Source organism: Corythoichthys intestinalis, chromosome 14 (assembly GCF_030265065.1).
Source record: "Corythoichthys intestinalis isolate RoL2023-P3 chromosome 14, ASM3026506v1, whole genome shotgun sequence".
Taxonomy (NCBI): domain Eukaryota; kingdom Metazoa; phylum Chordata; class Actinopteri; order Syngnathiformes; family Syngnathidae; genus Corythoichthys; species Corythoichthys intestinalis.
In genome coordinates this window covers 51956329-51974800 of record NC_080408.1, presented here as the reverse complement: position 1 = coordinate 51974800, position 18472 = coordinate 51956329, and the positions used below count along the sequence as shown (strand labels likewise).

Below are 18472 nucleotides of genomic sequence, written 5' to 3'. Positions count from 1 at the left end.
TATGATGTAATGCAGTAGGACTTCTGCCGTATCGGTTTTGTCAGCCCGTTGTGTGATGTAAACAGCCAGCATGAACTCCCTCAGTAGATAAAAAGGTCTGCACTTTACCATCACGTTTTAAATGTCTGTCTAGCCGTATTTCATCCCTACCCTGAACTTCTGCTGTTATCCCGGCTGTCACCTCAGCAATTTTGTCGATAGACTGGACGTTAGCTAACAACTGCCTGATTCGAGGTTGTTGTGTAGATATAGCATTTAGATTAGTACCGCAACAATTAAATGATTAACTCGAGTAATTCATCCATCCATCCATCCATCCATTATCTTCCGCTTGTTCCGGGGTCGGGTCGCGGGGGCAGCAGCTTTAACAGGGAAGCCCAGACTTCCCTCTCCCCAGCCACTTCAACCAGCTCCTCCGGCGGGATCCCAAGGCGTTCCCAGGCCAGCTGAGAGACATAGTCTCTCCAGCGTGTCCTGGGTCGTCCCCGGGGCCTCCCGCCGGTGGGACATGCCCGGAACACCTCATAACTCATACAATTCATAACTTATTTAACATGACTGAATCCAGTTGCTCCCTGTAAAGACACACATAAGGTAAGCTTTTGTCTGAGCTGATGTTTTTTATGCTTTCGTAATTTAGTTTATAGATATATTTAGCCGTTTATGGAGGGGAACATGTGTTTGAATGATTTGTGAAGAGCATTGTAAAAAAAAAAGTTTGCATATTTTAACATTTAAAGCAACACTTGGTAAAATTTTTTAGTTTTGGTCGATTTTTGCGACGCCGTTGGACAAAAGTGGTAGTGTTTTGCCTTAAGGAAGACTGCGTTTCCGATCAGGACCAGCGCACACCCGCAAAGTGTCACAAAATCATCAATCAATCAATCCAAAATCAATCTCCCGGTCGCCAGCAGATGGATTGTGAAGGGTGAATAGTAATCCGGTAATGAATCCAGCTGTGGCTAAACCATAGCATATGACTGTTAGCAACCATGTGGCTTAGCATGGCCAACTCAGACAAAACTTTTTGTCTCTTGGGTTCGCATCAACTTCCGTCTTTATAATGAATGGGGAAAGGGAAAAGTGAAGTATGCTGTCAGCACATTTGTACTTTTTTTGTGTGGCATGGTTCCTGCCACCCTTCTCAAAGTTAATTACTGCGGGTGAAAGCGATACAGACCCCCCAAGATATAAAAGAGGTGTTATTCTACTCGTTGTCAGTCAACATATTACAGTTATGTGAAAAAATTAGGACACCCTATGGAAGCCTGTGTGTTTTTCTAACATATTTGGTCGTATGGATATTTAATATCAATATCTTGCCTTGTCTCTATTTTGAGAGATTCAAGTAATAGAAGTAAACAATTAAAACTGAAAAAATATATATATATATTTTTTTAACTTTCTGTAAAATGTCATTTCAAATAAATGCAATTTCTGTTGAGAAATAAATTAGGACATGCCCACATTCAGTCCCACTTAAAATGGCTAAAATCAAACACAGGGGTGTCACATCAGATGCACGTGATTAAAACATCCTTACCCAGTGTTTTGAAGGAGGCTTGCCTTATTTAAACCTCACATTTAGTTTGGTGTGCCCCTGACTGTTGAAGTGAGAGAAAACACCATGGTAAGATCAAAAGAGCTGTCTGAGGCCTTCAGAAAGAAGATTGTAGACGATTATGAGTCTGTTAAGGGCTTTCAAAAGATCTCAAAAGAATATCAAATCAGCCATTCCCCTATCCGGAAAATAGTCTACAAGTGGAGGACATTCAAAACAACTGCCAACATGCCCAGGTCTGGCTGTCCAAACAAGTTCACCCCGAAAGCAGACTGCAAGATGCTAAAAGAAGTCTCCAAAAAACCTAAAATGTCATCATGGGACCTACAGCAGGCTCTTGCTACTGTTGACGTGAAAGTGCATGCCTCTACAATCAGAAAGAGACTTCATAGGTTTAACCTTCATGGGAGGGAAACCTTTGCTCTGCAAGAAGAACATGAAGGCCAGACTGAAGTTTGCCAGAGTGAATGTAGATAAAGACCAGGACTTCTGGAAAAATGTTCTTTGGACAGATGAATCTAAACTTGAATTATCTGAACACCAAAACAGAGGACATGTTTGGCGTAAACCCAAGACAGCATCCAGGAAAAGAACCTCATACCAACTGTGAAGCATGGAGGTGGAAGTGTCATGGTTTGGGGATGCCAGCTGCAGCAGGACCTGGCCAGCTCACCATCATAGTATCCACCATGAATTCTATTGTGAATCAGGGTGCTTGAGGAACATGTGAGATCTTCTGTGAAAAAAATTAAAGCTGAAGCGAAACTAGACCCTGCAACATGACAATGACCCAAAACTTACCAGTAAATCCACCAAGGACTAGCAGAAAAGAAAGAAATGGAGAGTCCTGGAATGGCCGAGTCAAAGCCCAGATCCTAATCCTATTGAGATGCTGCGGGGTGACTTGAGACGGGCTTTACATGCAAGAAAACCCTCAAACATCTCACAGCTAAAAGTATTCTGTGTTGAGCAGTAGGGCAAACTTTCTTCAGACCGATGTCAAAGAATGGTAGATGGCTACAAAAAGCTTCTCACTGAAGTTATTTCAACCAAATGGGGTAACACTAGCTATTAGGTGGTGGGGTGTTCTAACTTTTTCCTCAGTTAGAATATACATTTATGTTGATATATTTGGTTTAATGAGTAAAACAGTTAATTTTTGTTGTTTACCTGCAATTAAAGAAAAAAAGTCCTAAAAATGTATTTTCCAGAGATAAGAAAAACAAAGATCAGACATTGATATGTGAACATTTCTTAATAAAGAACTGAATATTTCGTGGGGTGTCCTAATTTTTTCACATGACTGTATCACAAATGTTATGAAAATATTTTATAAAGCTTGAAAAGTTACCTAGTGTTGCTTTAAGCGAGTAGTGCTTTTGCTACGTATGTAAGTTAGCCAATTGTTCTTTTGTTGTACTTAGATCCTCATTTATTTATTTTATACCATTTGAGGCTAAGCTCAGGTATTTTATTTATTTTAAAAATGAAAGTGCAATTCTGCATAGTTTGAAGAAACACTGTGGAATTTTATTTTGTATTCTCAACTGATGCTCTTTTGAAAGTGCAATCTTAGCATCCTTTGTTTTACATCTCCTAAAATTGATTCTGCAAAGCATTAAATGTTCCTAATCCGATTACTCGATTATTCTAACTAGTTGATAGATTAATGGACTACTAAAATAATCGATAGCTGCAGCCCTAATTTAGATTAGCATGTTGCCTGCTTCTCTAGCATGTGTGTCGGTGTCCTGTTCACGTGAGTCAGTGATGTTTTCGTCAACAATGACGATAACAAAAATATTTTTCAACAAACAATTTTTTCATGACGACAGGACGATGACAAGCTAAAAACGTGTTTTGGGAGATTAAATATAACGAGACGGATGCCAGTTTTAGTCTGACGGCACGAGAACGAGATAAAAATTCGCCATTGTTTTCGTCGTAAGTTCACAATGTGCAACATTTTTTTTCATATGTGTAGTTAGCACGCACCGTAGAAGTTTGGCCGTGTCACTCATGTGATGTGCTGCTTCCCCACCCCACACACACACTTAAATGACCGGTGTTCTCTCCAGGCTCAAGACTTTCCTTTTGTGAAACACGTCAGGTGCGGCTTGGTATGTAGTTTTCTTATCTTGGCTAGATATGCCATGTTGCTTTGGTCTTTAAAGGTCTGTGTTGAGTGATCATCACACATTAAATTTAACTTAACTAGCGTTGCCATAGCGTTCACATTAGCATTAGCATTTTGTGTGGTGAATGTCGTCTTAAACTCTTGGAAACCCTTTTACATACAGTTCGTGGCGTCCAGGTGAGTTTAATAAATTGAAAATAATGTACTGTTTTCCTGCTGTGTGTATTATCTCAAAGATGCTGATGTCTTTCTACTGTACACACTACAATTATGAGCTTGTCTGTCAATGCTCAATCGAAATTGTTGGAAACCTTTTACTTATTTATTCAAGGACTAAAACTTTGAAGTTTACAGAGGAAAACATTTTGTGTAATTGTTGACTAAAACTAGACGAAGATGAACACATTTTGAAATGATTAAAATATGACTAAGACTAAAGCCTGAGTTATGCGTCTGCATTGCGGTGACGGTGCAGTGACGATGTAGACCCTACGGCGTCGATGAGCGTTCCGCGGCAAGGGAACGCGTTGCTCTGTAATTCACCACCAACCCACTAGAGGGGTGTGGCGTTGTGTTTGTACGGTTTTGGGGGACTCTTGTCAACTTTCTCTAGTTTTCTTCCGGTTACACAACAATGCCAACGGAGATGGAACGCTTGAATGTGGATCTTCAGCTCATCTACAGTGAACAGCAAGTGTTGATCATCGTGTAATGTCTGTAACTATGTGTGGGTCCTTTTAGAGGCGATCAGACTGGGGAGCGGTGATGTAGTGGGAAGTGAGTGGAAAGAACGGGAGAAAGCGAAAGTTAGCGGTCGCATGTTGGGGCGGCCCGCTATTATTTTTTTTTATTTGTTTGTGTTATTGTTGCCACAATAAAGTGGGGAAAGCCATAATCGACTCCTCTACTTCTTCCACCCATCCGGGGCTATTAATGAAAGATAAAGTGCACCAACAAAAATAAGACCTCAAGTGATAAAAAGCTGGTAGTTTTTGGCCTTATATATTCCAATAAACACGATGTATGTCACGTAACTTACTCATGTTACACACAGTCAAATCAGCAAGTAAAACTACATGATTACTCAAAGAGTGACCACTCACCAAGTATAATCGGAAGAGTCGTTGGCGAGTGATTTTGCGTTGATTTTCACAGGCCAGGTGATTATTCATGAGACTGCTTAAAGAAGTGGTGATTTTTCCCCAAAAGTCTATCGTATTCCTCGTCGAATACTCTATCAGAAAAATATAACACATATGCATCTAAAAAATTCCTAAACGATTTTATTAGCAATTTTAATACTCCGGTTATAAAGGTTCCTTGGCGTTCGTTCCCATAGCAACCAGTCAGTTATTTCCTGTTATTGTCCTACATCACACGCGCTGCGTATTCTGGCATCGAGAATAGGCGTAAGGTGCGCATTTCGAGCAAAGTGCGGCGACCTGTTAATCTGTGTGCGTCCATGAACAAGTATTTCTTCTTCATGTCATTACGTTCTTATGATAAGTTAGAGCCGTTTTCAGTGCGACCGATTCGTGTTTTTACTGTTACGTCGGCTGGTTGCTCGTCCTAGCTGCGTTGAGGAGAGCATTGTTTACATTATATTCGCGTTGCACATTTGTGTTAAGAGGGAATGTGTTAGTTTACCATCTTAAGATGATGTTGTACATCCATATGAGTGTAAAGTGCTTAGTTTTCGCCACTTTTATGGCCAAGAAGACCGCACGTGCACGCAGCGTGCTTCCGGGTTGTGCTCGCGCACTCGCCTGAATGAACCTTTGTGTTCATTATACTGTGCGAGTCATGTATGTGTGTCATTGACTGCTTTACAGTCAATTTGCATTGTTTATTGCATCAGCACTAATATGATGTAATTTTTTTCCTGTCAGGACCACACATTTACCCTCACATTCCAGTCTTCTTCCACACACGTACAAATACATCAACATCTTTCCACGCATGCTTTCATCTGCTCATTGAGTGATTCTCATATCAAGTGCCATATCCTGTACATAGTTGTGCCTGTTGCCAAGTTGGATTAAAAGTGCCAAAGACCAACTCCACTGTCCGCTCCTTGTGTTCTAACCGACACCCCGAGGCGATTGAACCATAAAACATTGAACCCAGAACCTCATACAGTCCCTAATAAGCCTGAACGATTTATCGTTTAAACATCGCCATCGCGATGCGCGCGTGCGCGATAGTCACATCGCAAGCACGTGCGATAGTTTTTATTTTTTTTAATCCACATATGCCTTGCTTTCTGATCTGCGCACAACCTCACACCCTCCCTCTCCCAGGCCTTTGTTCCTCTCAGTCACTGCAGCACTTGCTTATTAAAGTTAACATGGCTTTGATCTGGCCAAAGAAGCAGACTTCACACGGGCATCTGTCAATCATCGTTTAGCTTGTTAAACAGTTTCTGCAAGGAAGCCGCGCTGGAATGAATATGTGTGTGTGTGGAGACGTTGGAGACATATAAATGCCAGAAGTGATCATGAGGAGCTTGAAATTTCTACATGTCACTCTAACTGTAACAGCGAAGGTAGATAAACAGAAGCATTTAATAAAGCCAAGCATTTATCTTCTACAGTACTTTACTTTACTTCTTGTTCATAAATGATTTGGTTGGACAGTTATGTTTAAAACTGATCATAATTATGACATTTGAAGTGCGTAAAAACCATTTATTTATATACATTTTTTAAAGCACTTTGGGGGGGAAAGTGAGAAAAAAACATGTCTTATATGTATCTCTTTCCAATGCAAAATCTGAATAAATACATTGAGCACAAAAACACACACACACACACACACACAAAAATAAATTGGAGGGTGGGGGTGCGCTACTTTGCAGTTTTTCACTCATCGCGGCGGGTTCTGGTCCCCATTAACCACGAAAAACGAGGGATCACTGTACACTGTGGTGATGGTGAGTCATCCAAAGTCTTTCCAAACAGCTATTCAAGTCATCTAGTGAAAATTTCTTTCAAAAAAAAAAAATATATATATATTTTTTTTTTAAATATCGCAATATAATATCGCAATATATCGCAAACCCCAAAAAAATCGCAACAATAGTTTTTTCCAATATCGTTCAGGCCTAGTCCCTAAGTCCCAAATTAGAATTGATAAAGAATCAAATCGTTAAGCAATATCAATAATGGAATCGGAATCGTAAAAATCGTATCCATTCCCATCCTAACTGACTGGCCAACTATCACTTATACAAAATAGCTCTTCGGAGAAATGCTAACTATTGCAGTTTAGTTTCCAATCAGCAAAATCATTACAAACAGACCCATCAAACTCTAGTACAAGGTGATAATTTTTTAGAGTACTTGGCATTGGCAGATGTCTATAATTGTCTCTGCCATTCTCGTGTTACAAGGGCATGTTAATTTAATTTTAAGCACCCCAAAGCTTTGCATGTCTTTCTGTTCCCTTCCAATCTTATAGTTTCTAATTCTGCAGTGCTTACACATAAAGCTTGTGATAAGTCACGTCTAATTGACAGAGTGTGCCCTTAAAGCCAATGTTACAAGCTGCAGTCACAGCTGCAACACTAATTTACAGTATGTGACTGTAATATGCCTGTACACCATGACAACAGTTTGTTTAATTCACAGGCAGAGACACATTTATGTATGTAATTAAGATTGGCCCACATAAAGGTGATGGAGATAACATTTGACAATTTCGGCAAAGATCTGAGTATTAAATGTAGTATTTCCTATCATCCGCTGAAGCTAAGCACAGGTCAGCCTTCTTCATTCATAGCTTTCTTTACAATGTTTCCAAATATATCATCGAAGGGTTAGCGTACATAGGAATATTTTGTAAACTTGTATGAAAATAAAAGCACTGCTATATAACCAGTGGTGGAATGTAACGAAGTAAAAGTACTCCGTTACTGTACTTAAGTACGTTTTTGTGTATCTGTACTTGAGTACAAATATGAAGTGGTACTTTTTGCTTTTACTTCACTACATTTTACAGCCTGAATCCGTACTTTTTACTCCACTAGTTTTCAAATTGAGTTACACATTATTTTTGTTTGTTTTTATCTCATTGTGAATTAAGAATTTTGATTTCTTCCAGCACAATCAATAAGCCTTGTGCAACTATTTATTATTTAGCACTAGAGGGAGCAACATGACTGCAAGCAAGATTAGGCAGGTGAACAAGATGTTGACCAATAAAAGTAACAGTGAATATAGCGTGCCTTCACTCTTCTGCACAGTTTTCTGCAGTAGGTGGGGCTATGCACCTGATAATTGCTTGCAATCCACCATTAAGATCAGTTTTGGAGTTGTTTAAGCTTGTTAAGCTTCTGTTTACAATCGATTGTATTACTTTTTTCCATTCTGCGTGGTTATATACTTATATTCAAAACATGAAAAAATATATATCACATTTTTGCCTCGGTAAAAAATACTTTTACTTTGTTACTTCTAGAGTAAATTTTAAAGCACTTAAAGTACTTTTGTACTTTTATTTGAGGGATTTTTTTCTTAGATACTTCTACTTTAACTTTTTCCGATTTCTGTACTTTTACTTATTTTAACAAAAAATGTGAGTACTTTATCCACCACTGTATATACAGGCATGAAAATCTCAGACCTTCCGGTGCAATTTGTTGTTTTGAAGTGAAAAAAGGTGACCTACGTGAATTAGGTAAATACGAGAGAAATTTTTTCGGGGGGGGGGGGGGGGGGGGGGGTTTAATGTCTGACGCTTCACATGCAAGCGGGGGAAGCGGCACAAAGCGAAAAAAGCACGCCAGATTGGCCAAAACATTGACTTATTTCAACGAAACAAAGGAGGATACACTGTTGTGTCCTGGCTCCTTAAGCTTGGCTGCACGTCGGCCATGAATGAACACCTAAAGCGCCGTCACCCAGTTGTAATTTTGGAAGACGACAGGAGACAAGCTGGCAGATTGTAAGTCCATCTAACTAACAACATGTTTTATTGAAGTTGCTAAGCCTGTCGCGATATGCATTGAATCCATTTATCGCACAGTTAATAAAAATGAGAGCTGTTTTGGAGGGCAATTTTAGGTGTTAGCTTTGTTTTATCGTCGCGTGCGTGCTTGTACACGTGCGTGTTGACGGCATATGAGACAACAGTTCCTTTCACAGATGTTTACTGGTCATCAACACGCCGTAGAATTAAAATTCAGACATACAAAATAAGAAAACACATCTATATTAAACACTGTAAACGTTAGCAATGCTACATTGAGGCTAATGGGGGGAAAAGACAACCTACTTTAGCCTGCTATAAAACAGCAGTCTTCTCTAAAACCCAAACTTGCGGGTATAAGGTGACATTTCAAACATGAAAAATCGCTCGTTAACACCATTTGCAAATAAAAACATTAAAAAAAAAAAAAAAATTGATTACTGACACCCAGTGTTGTTAATAACGGCGTTACAATATAACGGCGTTACTAACGGCGTTATTTTTTTCAGTAATGAGTAATCTAATTAATTACTTTTCTCATCTTGGCAACGCCGTTACCGTTACTGAGGCGGGAAAGGCGTGCGTTACTATGCGATACTAAGTTGGTTGAATAAAAAAAGTCTGAGAGACGGACTCACGGAGACGAGAGAGCAGAGCAGGAGTGGGGAGGATGCCGTTGCAAACGCGATGCTAGGTGGCTCCAATCGGTCTTTGTCAGTCACGTGCCCAAACTAGCGGACACGCCTCCATGCGCCATTTTGAGTGTACCACGGATGTAAACAAACCAGAACAGGAGTAGCTCCGACGCCACATAACTGCTTCCAACTTCATCGCTGGATATAAAATAAACTCCCTCGTTTACCTGAGTGTAGCTATAGCCTACAAACTACGCCCACATGATACGGTAGATATCACATATTATAGAACTACATGCAAATGACAGACACGGCTGCATTGGTTTAAGGACTACATGCGTTAGTAAACAGCCGCCATCTTAAAGCAGTAAACCTCGCAGGAAGGCTCTGATGTAGAGATCCTTCCTCGCGAACCTAACCTAACCGAACCTAGTAACTTTTTTAAAATTTTATTTTAAAATGCTCCTAAATCGGCAAAATCTTGACTTAAATCTATCTTTAAATGATGAAAACTTAAAACTTACACATGTTGATTGTTGAAAATTGACAGAAGGGAACTAATGCAATAACGGGAGCAATTTTAACAACTTTAACGGTTGATTCACAACTTTAAATGATTTCCACACCTAGCAAAGGTTACTATCTAGTTATCGCAAGACCCTTGTGTCTAATTAAGTGGAGGGCAAAGAATTGGGCTAGGGCCAGTTGTTCCCAAAACCCTTTAAAATTCACATTCTGTGACCTTTTTTTTTTTTTTTTTTTTTCTTTTGAGAAAAAAAAAACATGAAAATTATCACTAGTTACTTTGCCAAGTAACTAATTACTCTTACTTTCAGGTAACTGAGTTACTAACGCAATTACTTTTTGGGACAAGTAATTTGTAACTGTAATTAATTACTATTTTAAAGTAAAATTAACAACACTGCTGACACCACATGCAATGACAAAAGGAGGCTTGTTTTCGGAGTGTAAAGCTTACTGTTAGCGGTTTAGCGAACGTACTTGAACATTTCAAAATAAAAGCACGTCATGTTCGTCATATGAATAAAGATTTCTGGAGTTAATCCCACATACTTCAGAATTCAGATTCTACACTAAGAATAGCTTTAAAATGACACCCTTTATGAAAAATCTGATTGGCAATGAATAATTATTATACTACTATTACTGTATATATAGTAGTATACTATATTATTAATGCGAAATATTTTTGAAGACTTGTTTTGAGTCATGTTGGAAAGGCGAAGTCAGTGTTCTGGATCTGTTTACATTCCATTCTTTTGCTCTAGTTAATGCTATCAGCATTTGACCTCATTGTTTATTTGTGATATATTGTTGTTATTTACGTGTTTATTTACATATTTCACATACCCATATTTCCTCCATACCCTTATCACCTTGTTAGCCCCTGACCCATTTTCATGCCTGTATATAACACACTAAATGTATACAACAAGTTCAATTAATATTTACAAGAAAAACGCCCAATTAAATTATTAAGGGAAAAAAACCATTTCAAGCACTGGCAGTAATGCTACTAAGAAGAAGTTCACACATGTTAACCAACGTTAAAACTCACCAACAGAAAGCAGGAAGTGGTGCATGAGTAACTACAAAATGGAGTTTTGGGGGATTTCCATCAACTGGACACATCAAAGCGGTTCATTTTCAACAGTTTGAATGAATGCTAAATGTTTGATGGCAAGACTATAAACAGATGGAATGCTGCTTTAAGCGATTAAGATAAGGACAATACTATTCACCTTCAACTTTTCACTATTTTCAGTTTTTTTCCTCTTTCCTGATGATACCAAATTTCCACTTTAAACTGTCCTATCATGTCAGAGCTATGCTATTTCCCAACCTCCTGTAAATGCCACCGGCTGGCTAATGTGAACTCTCACTCTCCTGAGGAAATGTCCCTGAGCCTTGGTGTGCCAACCTCTGACTGCTCATCTATCACTAAGCCGCAAATACACATTAGGCTTCCATTACAGAGCATCACAGCGATATGACTGCAATGGAGCACACAGCCTGCCTGCAGAAAGGCCAACAGCTGGGAGCAGCAATCAAACTAACCTATTTAACTAGAATTTATTTTGGTGGCAGTGAAATCAAAAAGTGAAATAACCCCAGAAGGGTAATTTCCTGATTGTGTTACATGTCATCTTAGGAACAAGGTGTGTGCTATGTAAACAACCAGGCAATTAATACAATACATTTAAAAAAAAAAAAGAAAAAAATCTAAAAAGCATGAAAACTGCTGCAAACCACCGCATAGTTTAGCGCTTTTCTTGCTTCATAATTTGTCTTTTTCTTTAAATTTATTTTCCACAGAGAGAAGTGAGGGGGAGGCAGGTGTAATTCAAGCAAGCTGTCAAGTTTGAAATACAGAGCGAGGAAATAGCGCGCTGCCTGATCGTCCTCATCTGGCACTGGAAAGAATGTGTGCGTGCGCGTCTATGTCTGTTTGTGTGCCTTCTCCACAAGCTGGAGGCTTATCTTGCAGATAAAAACCAATCGAATAGAAACACCCTTTCCGAGGAGGCTTTTTCACTTGGGCCCCAAGCAGGTTCTGTGCCAAGATAAAAGATGTGACATACACTGCAAATACAAAAATATCAAACAAATGCCCTCATTCCTACAAAAAAATCTTAGGTCTGGATAGATGTTTTCCAACAATGAAACTGGACAATGTTGTAGAAGTGCAAGCCACCTCGCAAGTAAACCTTTCGAAGTTAAAAATAAAACCTTACTTGACTCAACTGATGAAAAGTGATAAATTACAAACACATATTAGATGTGATAATAGCGTGCTTACAGTGATCTTACCTGTGTGTGTCTACCGCTGAAGTGCTACTCAGACAAAGCCACTTCAAGCAAAGGTCACGCTGATGCAACGCCCCGCACCATGAAGGAACATTTTCGCTTCGACCTTCCGCTACTTCACTCGCTCTACCCTCTTGCTCACTCACAATAGCGCCTTCTGCTTAGCAACGGCTATACTGCAATTGTGGTCAGGTTTACAGCGAACCATCACTGCGCAACATCAAGTCTCCATGACAACCACTCCTTTATCTCATTTGCATCTTCTGCTTGCATTAATCTTATGCCAAATATGGTCACCTAGTTATTTAGCTCTCTCTCTCACTCTCTCTGCCCCTTTTTTCTAACTTCCTCTTCACTTTCACAACTGTGTGCTGTGGTTAAAATGTGCACTGTGTATAGAAGTACCTAGATGTGGTGCTTAAATCAACAAATTACCTCATAGAACGCTGTGGATGCATAGACTTCATAATGTCTTGACGAGACACGGGGTCGATTCATATGGGATCTCCATCAAAGCTGACCGAGTGGAAACACAGACAAAGAGCTTTTTCCGTTGAAAATTCTTGTGAATAAATACTTAAATCCCTGAAGTCTTTATAGATATATATGTAAAACAGTCTCGATTCTTGTTTAAAAGCACAACAACAACAAAACCAACAACAAAAAACGTGCAGTTAGCATTTATTTTACGTATATGTTGTGAACTAAGATGCTAGTCAGTAAGCAAATTAGCGGCTGCCATATCACAGACAAAGAGCTTTTTCCATTGAAAATTCTTGTGAATAAATATTTAAATCCCTGAATTCTTTATAGATATATATACGTAAAACAGTCTCGATTCTTGGTTAAAAGCAAAAAAAATGTGCAGTTAGCATTTATTTTACGTAAATATTAGGCTCGAGCGTTTTCGTCACAGCAGCACGGGATCATGCGAGATTTGCGACAACACAGCCATTTCGGAAGCATGTCTGCATCACGGGACATTTAAACTTAACGGCAAATACAATTCAACTACGAGTGCCAAAGATGGAAAAAAGTAAGGAAAACTTGCCAGTTCGATACAGAGACAAACTTGTTACCACGATGAAGGACAGATATGTGAGCAATTTTAAGGATGTGAACAATGTTGACCCTTACAAGCAAGCCGAACACAAATGGAATAAAAATGTCGACAAGCTTCCACCACTACGCGAAATGGACATCATGCTGTATTTAGTGTTTGGTGTAAGTTACTACACTCATCAGCAATTCCGAAACTACAAATCGCTACAAAGCGCGAACAGTTTTGCTGCAGATGGGTGCAGGATCTGCACATTATGACCATAGCAAACGGCAACACCATCTTTCTAGCAAAGGTAGGCAATGTGTGTTTACATTAGTCTGTGACCACGGATGTACACATTTTTTGTTGCAGAAAATGAAGCCTGTGTACAAATTCTTTGCCACTCTCTCACGTCAAAATATTACAGCTTTTTCATTTAGCAACGACAGGAATTATGTCCTATAAAGACAATGCACATGTATGCATGCTAGTTGTTTAGCTGTAGCTACAGCTAACAACAGGCCGACTTAGGGCATAAAGTTACCGAAATTTGCGTAAACAAACGAAATAAACTTACCGGAGTGGAAGTGCATAGAGCAAACTGTGTGTAACTGGAGAATCAAACGTTATGCCCTTCCTTCTGATCGAGGCCACCCATGCCATTCTTCGACGTTTGGTAAGTTCAGATATGACCTTTCCCTCGCCTTTTCTCCATGTAGGGATCTGGAAGAAACTCAATGGTGTTCCGTCGAGCTGTACATTCTCCTTTCTATTCGATCGGTTGTTGCAATTCTTTACCTCACAATAATTTCCAACCATTTTTAAAGGGCGACCTGTGTTGAAATGCCTCACTATTTATGTTTCTCGCTTCCAAAATGGCGATAGCGGCGGAAACCTCGCGAGTACCACGTCATACGCTCGAGCCTAATTGTAAACTCTGATGCTAGTGAGTAAGCAAATTAGCAGCTGCCATATCACAGACAAAGAGCTTTTTCCGTTGAAACGTCTTGTTAATACATGCTTAAATACCTGAATTCTTAATAGATATGGATGTGAAACAGTCCCAATTCTTGGTTAAAAGCAAAAAAAAAAAAAAAAAAGTGCAGTTACCATTTATTTTACGTAAATATTGCGAACTATTATGCTAGTCAGTAGGCAAATTAGCGGCCGCCACAGTCTCAATTCCTGGTTAAAAGCAAGAAAAAGAAAAAAAAAAAACGGGCATTTATTTTACGTAAATATGTCGAATGTGCTGCTAGTCTTTAAGTCACTGTGGCCCTCTTAGTAAGACACAGAGCTTTTTCCGTTGAAACGTCTTGTTAATACATGCTTAAATACCTGAATTCTTAATAGATATGGATGTGAAACAGTCCCAATTCTTGGTTAAAAGCAAAAAAAAAAAAAAAAAAGTGCAGTTACCATTTATTTTACGTAAATATTGCGAACTATTATGCTAGTCAGTAGGCAAATTAGCGGCCGCCACAGTCTCAATTCCTGGTTAAAAGCAAGAAAAAGAAAAAAAAAACGGGCATTTATTTTACGTAAATATGTCGAATGTGCTGCTAGTCTTTAAGTCACTGTGGCCCTCTTAGTAAGACACAGAGCTTTTTTTGTTGAAAATTCTTGTGAATAAATGCTCAAATCCCTGAATTCTTTATAGATATGAACGTAAACCAGTATTGTTACGTCCCACAATTTATTCACAATAATCAAACTCGCAATGAAAAATATATACAAAATGCGGAAGAAGGGTTGAACAGAAATGGCAGCTTACCCCTACTGCTTCAGTGCTCTTATTTACAGTGGTGAACAAAAGTGATCCAATAATGAATAAACACAAAAGACCTCACCGAAAAAGCGGGAGTGTAACAAAGTAGCGATCAAATGCACACGAGCGTGAATGGCGAGCAAACAGCTGGCGAGGAGGACCGTGGCACGAATGCTGTCAAATGCAACCTCAGCTGTCAGTTGACAACATCTGACTTTTCAAGCTTGGCGCCCTTTTTCGTGGCCAATCAGCTGCGGCGACGTCGTCTGTCCATCCGGCATCGATCAGCTTACGTCACATTGGGAGGGGAGGCAGCCAGCTGCGGAGGCGACGATCAGCTGACTGAAAGAGTCTCAAAAAACAATAATTAAATGGCCAGGGCCGTCACAAGTCTCGATTCTTTGTTAAAAGAGCAAAAAAACGGGCAGTTACCATTTATTTTATGTAAAGATGTCAAAGAATGATGCTAGTCCGTAGTGGTTAAGTTCTTCAATTGATTTTTTTTTTACGTTTTAAAATGCATGCATGGTACGAAAAATATAATTACCTTGAATCCTCGAACAAACCATGCTCCTGTGTCAATCCTTCCTTTTTGTATGCAGTACAGCTTTCATACTTTTTCAACCTAAATTGGATCACTGCATCTGTTGACTAATTGCGGATAACTGAAGCGGACTGTAAGAGGGCCCCCTACTTCAAGGCTTTGCGCAGTGGCTGACGGATGTGACCCGTCAATACAGTTATGAAGTCTATGAATAAATTTGCGCCGAGAGGAAGGGCCCAAAATAGTGCGCTCTATTTTCAGAGTGCCGCTACGCTGACGCTTACAACGCATCCAATAGCAGAGAGGCAGGCATACTAATATCTGTGCTATCATGCTGTTACGGCAGACGGATATACGCAAACCACGGCCGATGAAATCTTGATAAATGCGCCTTTTTAAAGTTTCGCAAGCTCTGGGATACTCGAAAAATGACTCTCACACCTCTCCTTGCTAAGTTAAATGGTACCTCGATGTGCGTTGGTGTGGAAATGTTGTTCACCAACAAAAAAATTCACCCATTCACCTTCTCACTGAAACTAGTAAAACTCTTTGCACGGCTATTATAATGCCCCCTACACTTTGAAATAGGAAAAGTCCCTGTTTTCTTGTGCAATAATGAAAAATAAACGCATTGGTGCTTGGGACTATAGTAAATAAGCCTGTCGCAATATACAAGAAGTCAATTTATCACACGGTAAATTAGAATGAGGGCGGTCATTTCCCAGCTGCGATTTATCGCCACATGCGTGCATACATTTGTGCTCGTGTGTGCTGCGTACATTCGGCACACGTGCATGTTGATTGCATATGAGACAGATGTTTATTAGTCATCAGAACTCCATAGTATTAGGAGTTCAGCCATACCAAAAACAACACTGGTTGTGACACATCCTAGCAGATTGCTTCGCAGTTACCTCCATCAGAAAATAGTTTGGGTACAATTGACACACATTTGACTCACATTTGTACCAAAATGGCAGCGCATCTAAATTTGGACATTTTCTGCATTATCAGAAGAAATTTGTGATTTGTGTATTTTGATTTTTTTTAGGCAAGAATTTCTCACATGAAGGTTGTGTATACTAGAGCTTCCCTCTTCCTTTAAATGCTAACAAGAATGATTGTATTCTTGCAGCCAGTGAGTGTGAAAAGAGGAAGTGGTGGAGAATGAGAGCAGTTTACACTGTGCAAAGATGAAGGAAGTGGTTGCAATTCACAAAGCTAAATAAGGATGTGACAAAATCCTGAAACCAGGTTGATTTCAACCAGTGGCGTATGCTGGTATTTCAAAGAAGGGAAGTTCAAAGTGTGTCCACATCTGAGTGCTTTGTGAGAGTGGAGGGGCTCACCGGCACCCGCTGCTTGGTAGGAAAAGAAACTAAAGTGACAGAAATCAGTCTACAAATACAAGCAGCTATAAAAGAAATACAAACACCAGAAATAGGAGCTTGATTTTTCGCTAGTCGTTTCCAACAAAGAATGTGTCATTAGGATGATTATAAAGCTCTCCGGTACAATTCCAGCACGGCCTTAGCGAGATCATCTAATCCTCATGCAGGCAAGCAGAGCGTCTGGGCCAGCCAAGCCCTGCCCATTACCTATAGACCTCCAGAGGCGCACAGCTTCCAATGGGCGGGAAAAATCCAGCCTTTAGCCAATGACTCATCTCATTTTTGCATTCATTCATTTATTCATTCATTCATTCGTTCATTCATTATCCATGCAGCAGTAATGGAAAAATGCATTCTTACAGAGGTATGAAAAAGTATCTGAACCTTTTGGAATTTCTCACATTTCTGCATAAAAGCACCATCAACTGTTATCTGATCTTTGTCAAAATCATACAGATGAAAATACAGTGTCTACTTTAACTAAAACTACCCAACGGTTAACATATTTTAATGAGCATAGCATGTAAACAATGATAGAAGGGGGAAAAATAAGTAAGTGAGCCCTCTGCCAAAGGAAAGTTAAAGAGGCAATTGAAACCAATTTTTACCAAACATTTTAAGTCAGGTGTGAGCCCAATCACTGATGAGTGGTTTAAAGCTGCCCTGCCCACTATAAAAGGGGGCACAAAATATAAAATATGATGGTTCATTTACTTATTTTCCCCCCTTCTGTTATTGTTTGCATACTATCCTCATTAAAATATGAAAACCTATAAATGTTTAAGTGGTTTTCGTTAAAGCAGACATCGTTTTTTCATCTGTGTGATTTTGACAAATATCAGATCACATGTGATAGTGATTTTATGCAAAAATGTGAGAAATTCCAAAAGGTTCAGATACTTTTTCATACCACTGTAACTCCGGAGATGCACAGCATCCACACAGTTTAAAAGACTTTGAAGCTGCGTGAATTAATGAAAAGTAAGCTGCGTCGTAACCAGTGATAAAGAAGCTGATTCTGAACAAAAGTTAAGCGTGTTGTAGCGCATATTTCATCAATGACACAACAGTATGCATTTGCTCACTTATTTTTCACATTTTCGGGAAAACTCAGCTTCCCTTGCAGTCTTAGAGCAATCACCTCTTATTTAAACTTACCACCATCACTTGTTTTTTTAGTCAGGGCCTCCACCTATTTCTCCCCCAGGACCACATCTCTGGAAGCATCACAGGAATGTTAAGGCAGGCCTCTGGAGGTCTTTGGAGCCATCACTACACACACGCATACACAAGAAGGGTCACTCAGCAATACTAAGCACCGTCTACCGTGGCTGCTAGTGCAGAAAAAGAGAAGCAGTCAGTAAAACACTGTACAGCCCAGCAAAAAGGGCAGATACAACAGATACACAATAAATATAAACTTGTTAAGAATCTCTTAACTATCCTGGAATGCTAAAAATAAACATTTGACTTAAGACCACTCAACACAAGATTATTAAATAAATAATGTAGAAAATAAACATAATTATTAATACATGAAATGCATATAATAGGTATTTCATTTTAAAAGTGTAAAGTCACAGCATGCTCTAGCCTT

The 18472-nt window shown here is 39.3% G+C and overlaps 1 protein-coding gene across 2 annotated transcripts in view; it reads right to left on the bottom strand.

Moving 5' to 3' along the window:
• mbnl1 (muscleblind-like splicing regulator 1) overlaps positions 1–18048 on the bottom strand; it is a 139614-nt gene extending 121566 nt beyond the window's left edge. The window contains exon 1 of one of the 2 annotated variants that reach the window (XM_057857372.1): positions 18034–18048. The gene's annotated coding sequence lies outside the window, so the exon portion shown is untranslated. Of the gene's footprint in view, positions 1–12133; positions 12288–18033 lie in introns of those variants that run through there. The other variant, XM_057857370.1, reaches the window with a different exon arrangement.
• Positions 18049–18472: the final 424 nt, after the last annotated feature.